The following is a 7093-nucleotide window of genomic DNA, read 5'->3' as shown; positions in this document are numbered from 1 at the left end:
TGGTGAGCCCTGAGGCCGTGTGCTGACCCAGCAGCAGGGCTGGGGCCCCCAGTTTGTTGGAGACCCTCAATCTCCTGCCGTCTTCTTGTGTGCTAACATCCAATCATTAGTGGGAAAAGTCATAGTGTGCCTGGTGCTGCCACTTGTGTGTGAAGTGCTTCATAGACCTCCGTCCCCCAGTTCATAACCACCCTCCACCAATCCCAGCAACCACTGTGTTTGGTAGTCTTGGCCAGGGTACACCAGGCCAGGGTACAGCCAGTCCAACGGGCTTCTGGAATGATTCCTAAATTTTCAGGAATGTCAAGTGTTAGTTGCTAAATAAAGCCACTGAAAGTGTGAACATTATCTTAACTCCCCATACCCTTCTCTTCCTCATTTTTTGTGACGGTCACTGTCTTTGACTGCTGGTGCCATGCCTCTCTGCTGTACCTATGAGGGTGGAAAGCTGTAACAGTGGCTCTGGATGTACTAAGCCCTGGGTTTGGTCCTCAGCGTGACATAAACCAGGCATGGTGGAGCATGCAGATCAGGAGTTTAAGGTCATCTTCAGCTACGTGGCAAGCTGGAGATCAGAATGGGATGCACGCAGTCCTGTCTCAGAAAAAAACTAAATGAAAAGAAAAGCATGCTTTAAAGTCAAGTTTCCAGCAAGTCTGCCCTGCTGTGGTGATCCAGGGAGGCTGGACCCAGGCCAGGAGCTTGCCGTGGTTTCAGCCTTGAACAGGGCAAAGGTCACGGTCAAGGAACTCTGCTGAGACCCTGTCCGTCTTCTTCCCTCCTCATTGCATCTAGAATGGCAGGTGCCTGGGCCACAGTGATCCTGACTGCACATGCTTGCGTGGGTCTGCCCGTGAGCTCCAAGTTCTGCCAGACACAGATGTCTGCTGGTATCACTTCTTCCTCATGTCATCCAAAGGCCAAATGTGCCCTCTGTTCTGGTTTGGGATGAAATTCAGAGAGGGCCATCAATTGGCCAAGGTCACACAGCAGTCAGTGGCAGAATCACAATGCAAACTCAGGCCTCTAAACAAGTCTGGGGTGAGGATGAGGCCCTGTACCCATCTGGCACCCCTCCTCTGGATACCGGCCTGTCTTGGTGGGCTGATTCCTCCCCACCCTGCCTCAGGGTCTTACCTACCTGGCTTCCCAGTTCATCCATGCAGCCAGCAGGTGGTGATACCATCACAGATAGGACTTTGTGTGAGGGCTGCGATGCGGTAGGGTGGTGTGAGGTGAGTATATGAGACTTCCCCAAGCCTGACATCCAGCCTTGGAGACCCTGAAGTGACCTGCCCTCCTCCAGCCCAAGACCAGCAGAATGGGTGCTGCAGGCTAGGAGCCTGGCATCCTACCTCCTGAGGGTGGACCCTGGCGTGCTTGCACCCGGGGTCCCACTAGCACAGTTCCGTTTGGATACTGGCTCCTCCATGTGCCTGTTCCGGGCCTGCCCTTCTATGCTTCCTCAGCCCTGTCTTGCAGACTTTCTGCAGCACCACCCCCCAGAATAGGCCCCCTTCCTAAGGAAAGGTAGGAGGCGGATGGAGGAACTGTGTTGTTAATGGAAGGGCCAGACATGCACCTGTGCCCTCACCCCTCCCCCTCCAGGGAAAACACGGCCCTTTTGACCGACCAACACCCCGGGGAAAGTCTTTAGCCTCAGACTGGGAATTGCGAAAACATTTAGAAGAAAACACGGGGGGTGGGGGTGGGTAGGCAGGTGGCTTGACCTTCGTCTCCATGGTGATTCAGTACGGAGACCAAGGGCACAGGTGAAAAGGAAGAAACAGCCATGGGAGACCAGGTCCAAGCAAAAGGCTGCCATGTCGCACAGGAGACGGTGATGCGGAAAGGCGGCCTCCCACGGGGAGGTTAACAGCTAAAAGGTCAAAGAAGCCACAGCAGAGCGAAGTCACCTAGAAGGCGACACCTGACCTCCGGGTCCATAAACAGGGGCCTCCACCACCGGCTCAATCATCCTGCGCAGTCTCTGTGGGCCACAGGCCTCACCTGTTGGGACAGACTGTCAGAAAATGCAGGATTGGAGGCAGTGGGGGAGGGGAACGCTTGTGCCTCGTGGGAGGGGGAGTGACAGTGAACCGAGCACAGAAAACGGCGTGTAGGCTCCTCAGAAAAGTGAAAACAGAATGGTCATACGATTCAGTAATCCCCCTTCTGGCGTGAGTTCGGAAGCGTCGACATTGGGATCCCGAGGTTTCATTCTGCTTCAGCAGCCACAAGGTGGGGCGTAGGGCAGTCTGCATCCGTCTACGGCTGAATGGGTGGGGGCACAGGACTAGACCCCTGTGGAATATTACCCAGCCTTTAACAAGGAGGAAAGCCGATGCCCTGGATATGTGACTGCCCCCAAAGACACCGAGTCAAGCGAAAGGAGCTGCCAGGGCGGACAAGTACACCTGGTCATGCCTTGTTTCTACAATGACTCTAAAGTCAGCAAACAGAAGTAGATGTGGTTGCCAGGGCTAGGGAGGGCCAGGGACTGCTAGCCAGTGGGCACGAGGCAGATGTGCAGCTGTGGTGCCCATGTATCACGGTGGGTGTAAGCATTTGTGTGCAGGCATTTGTTGGGTTGAATGTCCCGGGTGGCCAGGACGCCAGCCCTCTAAGAGTGGGGGGAATATCACAGGGGCTTTGCCCCCCTCACGTTGTCTGCTTTCTTGGTTAACCACAGGTAGTCTGTTTCTAGCTCTACTTTACAGATGGGGAAACTGAGGCTTAGAGAGTGACGTGGTGACTCAGCTCCAGTGAGCAAGGGTCTCATTCAAAGTCCAACCTGTTCAGGTCCCTCCTGTGCCCAGCCTGGCTGAAGGTGGTGGGAGGTGGGCTATGACTGTTTGGCGTGGAGGAGACGAAGTGGTCCTGGAGAGGATGGGCTTGCCCTACCGAGTAGGGGGACTCCTGCATAGAGGTGTGTGTGGGGGTGCAGATATCTGGTTGCTCTCCCACAATGCTGTTGTATCAGTCAGTGTGGCTGTGTGACAAACAGCTCTGGGAAATGAGCTTGCTCACGTGATGGCTAGAGGCTGGGTCTTCTCTCCTGCAGCCCTCAGGCCCAGCTACAAGCATGGACACTGACCTGCCTGTGGATGTCCTGGTCACTGGGCCCACTTGCAGCCTGCCCGTATGTGGGGGAAGCAATACCTCCAAGCTGCTTTCAGAGGTTGTGGCTAATTCCTGGGCCCCTGCATGCCTGAGGCCGCACCACTCTGGGGCTGCCCCACAGAGCTCAGTGCTCTTGGCTTCAGGGAGCCCTGCTGTCTGCAGCACCCCCTCCAGGGTTTCTGTGCCCCATGCCTCTGATCCCTCCACTGGAGCCTTGTCCACTGGGGAGACCCAAGTCTGCAGAGGCTCCCCGAGACCATGGCCCTAGTCTGGCCCAAGTCCGAACTCTATTAAGAGTTGCTGAAGACCAGAGCTGCTGACTGGGCACTCATGGGGTCTGAAAATGTTCCTGGGGTGCCGAAGGTCAAGGTAGCCAGCCCAAGAGAATCACATTCTCAGCAGCTCTGTGGGCACAGGTTGGCCTATAGATACCGGACTGACCTAAGCCTAGACAAGGTATGCAGGTGTCTGCTGACCCTCCTGAAACCTGCACCCAGCCCCAGCCCACTTCCAGGTGGGGCCCCTTTAAATGCAAGGTTCTATCTTCTTGGAAGGCCCCTCCCAGTCTCCTGGGCAGCCAGGTAAACAGAAGTGGGACCCTAGCTTCTGACATGGCTTCTCCTTGCTCTGGGGACCTCAGCCCCACAGGTCTGCCCCCACCCCCAGTCACTATTCCAGGTGAGATATGGGGAGGATGGAGGATGGGGTATCTGAGAACATGGGAGCAGCGGTCCCCATTTCTTCCAGCAAGTGGGGGATGGGGTTCAGCCAAGTCTCACAGCAGGGCAATGGCAGTAGGACCCAGCTAGCTGGGTCTACACTTAGCCTTCGAGGGTCTTCTTACTGTTCCCCTTCTCCCTTCCCTAAGAGCTTCCCAGAGGTGGGGGGACCCAGGGTCCTCTTTGCTCTGGGCATACCTCCTTAAAACCCTCTGAGACTCAAGGTCCTCAGCCTAATGGGGAGGGCAGGCACCTATTCATCTCCCCTAGTGGGGGTACAGCCCTCTGCTTACTGATTTCTTCCTTTCTCCTCGTTCAGGCCTCTGAATTTATCTGCTTCAAGCAACCCATTGCCCGTCTTGACCAAGGTCTGATGTATACCCCCCATCCATCTTGGGACTCTCCCCTGTTCTTCCTTGAGGCAGTTTCTGGCCTACTTGACAGCCCCCAGCTCTCCTTTATCTCCTTGCAGTCCCCCTGGCCCCCAGCTGTGCCTCACCAGCCTCCCACTTGGCCAGCCCTCTTTCCTTTTCCTGTACGTGCTTGCCAACCCCCTGGTGCTGCCCACCCTTCCCTCTGCCCACACAGCTGGCAGAGCTGGGTTCTCACCTTCCTTTTGTGACACCTGCCTCCCCGAGGCCAGCTCCCTGCCTGTCTACCTGCCTGCCATGGTTGCCTGGTCTCCCTCTCCTAGCAACAGCCCTGTGCCATCTCCCTCTGTGTCCCTCCCCAGCACAGCTGCAGGCTGGGAATGTCCTTCCCTGAGACCCTGAAGCCATCACAGGACTCTGGAATCCACACTGAGCCTTGGCTCAGCCCGCCTTGGCCACTCCCAGTCAGGGCCAGCTTCCTGTCCTTGGCTCCTACTCTCAGCTGTACCCCAGCAAGAGACTCTCCTGGAGCAGGGGCATTCTCTTTTCTCATCCCTTGTGTTAACTCTCTCTTCTCGCTCTCGACCCCACTTCCCTCTTAGTGACTGCCCTATTTCTCTGCCCCTCATTTATATCAAACTCTGTCAGAAGGTGACTTAACTCTGCTTCCTCCAAATCCTTCTCTTCCATTTGCTCTTGAACTACTCTAATCAGGCTTAATTTCTGCACTTCCTGAAGCCAGTCCGGTCAAGGCTACCCACGACTTTCCCTATGCTAAATCTGAGGTCAACTCTCAGGCACCTTTGACGTGACCCACCTACAGCTCGTGACTCAGCTCCACTAGAACGACCCCAGCTTCCAGAAACTCCCACACTGCTCCTAAGTCACTGCCTTGTCCTCGGTCCCTTCACTGGCCCCTCCTCTCCCTGACCTGGCAGGGATAGAAGGCCCCCAGGCTCAGGTTTGGATCTCTCCTCTGTCTCTGTCTCTGTCTCTTTCTCTCCCCACCCCCACCCCCCTGTAAATCATCTGCCCTCTTAGCCCTAAATATAATTTCTCCAGGTCTATTTCCAACCAATTGCACTTGCACAACTCTGGCCCATTTGAAGGCATCTACTTGTCTCAAATCAAACTGATTCCTTAGTCTCAACTGCTCCTCTCCCAGCAGGCCCCATCTCCAGAGAAATGGCCCTCAGGGTCTTCCCTCTTTCACAGGGCGCCCACCCCATATTTCCATACTGGTAAGTCTTCCTGGTTCTAGATTCAAGACATCCTCAAAGGCAGAGCTCTTCTCAACACTGCCTTGGCCCCAGCTGCAGCTTCCCTCTCTTGAATCAGGAGCTGCTGCCTGGATGGTCTTCCTGATGCTGCCTTCCCACCCTACTTCTGTAAGTCAATGACTGACTCACTTGGAACACTCTTTTTAAGCCTCTCACATCCAGGGCTGTGAGGGAGTGATTCTTTCTTTCCCTAGGGCCCATCCACAGCCCCTCTCTTCCCCAAGTACCCCCAGCCAACAACTCAGATAGCCCCTTCTCTGACACTACACCTTGATACCCAAGGCAGCTGGTGAGAGAGGATAGGTTGCAGGGTGGAGGCAGGGCCCTGGTTGCCCCTCTGAGCTGTGGCTGTGGGTGTAGCCTACAGGTACTATCTGTACTGGTCAAGGCAGTTAGGTAGTGCTGGTCTGGCTAACTCCCCACTGAGCCTGGGGGGGGGGTCATCCCACTCCTGGCTCACTCTGCATTGAGCCTGGTAGGTCATCCCACTCCATCTCTGTGAGTCCTCCTGGCACAACCCCCATACTGCCTGAGGTTCTGACTCAAGGAGATGTTTGCTCACCTGTGAAGGTGGCAGCACAGGCTCAGTCATTCCCATACCCTAGAAGGGAAAGCTGAGGCTCGCAGAAAGTAAAAATCTAGTCCAAGCTTCCAGAGGTGGGCAGGAGAAAGGACTGCTCCCCTCTCCTTCTGCAGGTCTTGTTGACTCTCAGTCTGTTTGACTCAGGGTTGCAACTCCTGTCTAGCACAGAGCCTGACTGCATACAGCAGGTGCTTAATAGCTACCTAGTATGTGAGAATCATAACCACAAGGCTCTGGAGACTAGGTGTGGCCCTGTGAGGGTTACCACAGCCTCCTTGAGTGACTTCCCTTCTCTTGGACCTTCATCTGTAGTTGAAGGGATGGAGAAGATGGAATATTGACTCCCCAGAGTCAATATTGACTCAATATTGAATATTGAGTCAATATTGAATCCACATACCCGTGCCAGCATGACTCCAACTCCTGGGATTGTTCCCCATCCAGGGGTCCCAGCATCTGCTGTCATGTCCGGCTCTGGAATCTCCTTCCATGAGACCCGGTGATTTGACCCCTCCAATCTCTATACTGAATGCTTCCCTGTCCTAACCCCACTTCCTCCTTATCCAAACCGAGCTGACTCCCATGCCAGGCCTATAGTCTACCACTTCCACAGTGGTCAGGGTCAGGGCTCTCCTGAGGGACCCAGTCACCTCCTACCCTGGTTGCTTCCTCTGTCTGCCCAGGTTTGCTGCCTCTTTCAAACTCTCTAAAACCCTGCTGAGTGTGGTGATGTTGTCCCTCAGAAAAGTGGACAACCTCACGTTTGGAGGGAGGAAGTGGCCAGGGGCCAGAGATGGCGGTGGACCACCCCCCCATGTGGATGTAGGATTGAGGGTCTGGCTCAGCTCCGTGGGCGCTGTCCTCACCTCCCGGCCTCACCTGGATCCTCCGCTCACCTGGTGCCCCCACCTCCCCGCTCCCCTCGCTCACCTGCTGCCCCCACCTCCCCGCGCGCAGTCGAGCGTGGCGGCCCCGCTGACTATCGCGCCCGCCGCAGGTCCCGCCGCGCCACCCCCC

At 55.7% G+C, this 7093-nt stretch overlaps 1 long non-coding RNA gene across 1 annotated transcript; it reads right to left on the bottom strand.

The window, feature by feature from the left end:
* Nucleotides 1-575: 575 nt before the first annotated feature.
* On the bottom strand, nucleotides 576-1867 carry LOC103748415. Its single transcript, XR_607902.3, has 3 exons — nucleotides 1731-1867; nucleotides 1142-1210; nucleotides 576-938 (listed from the first exon to the last, which is right to left on the bottom strand). It is a non-coding gene; the product is annotated as an uncharacterized LOC103748415 (long non-coding RNA).
* Nucleotides 1868-7093: the final 5226 nt, after the last annotated feature.

The sequence above is a fragment of the Nannospalax galili genome, unplaced genomic scaffold (assembly GCF_000622305.1).
Source record: "Nannospalax galili isolate Female #2095 unplaced genomic scaffold, S.galili_v1.0 scaffold525, whole genome shotgun sequence".
Taxonomy (NCBI): Eukaryota; Metazoa; Chordata; class Mammalia; order Rodentia; family Spalacidae; genus Nannospalax; species Nannospalax galili.
The sequence above is the reverse complement of the archived record's forward strand: the minus strand, read 5'-3'. Positions and strand labels throughout refer to the sequence as shown.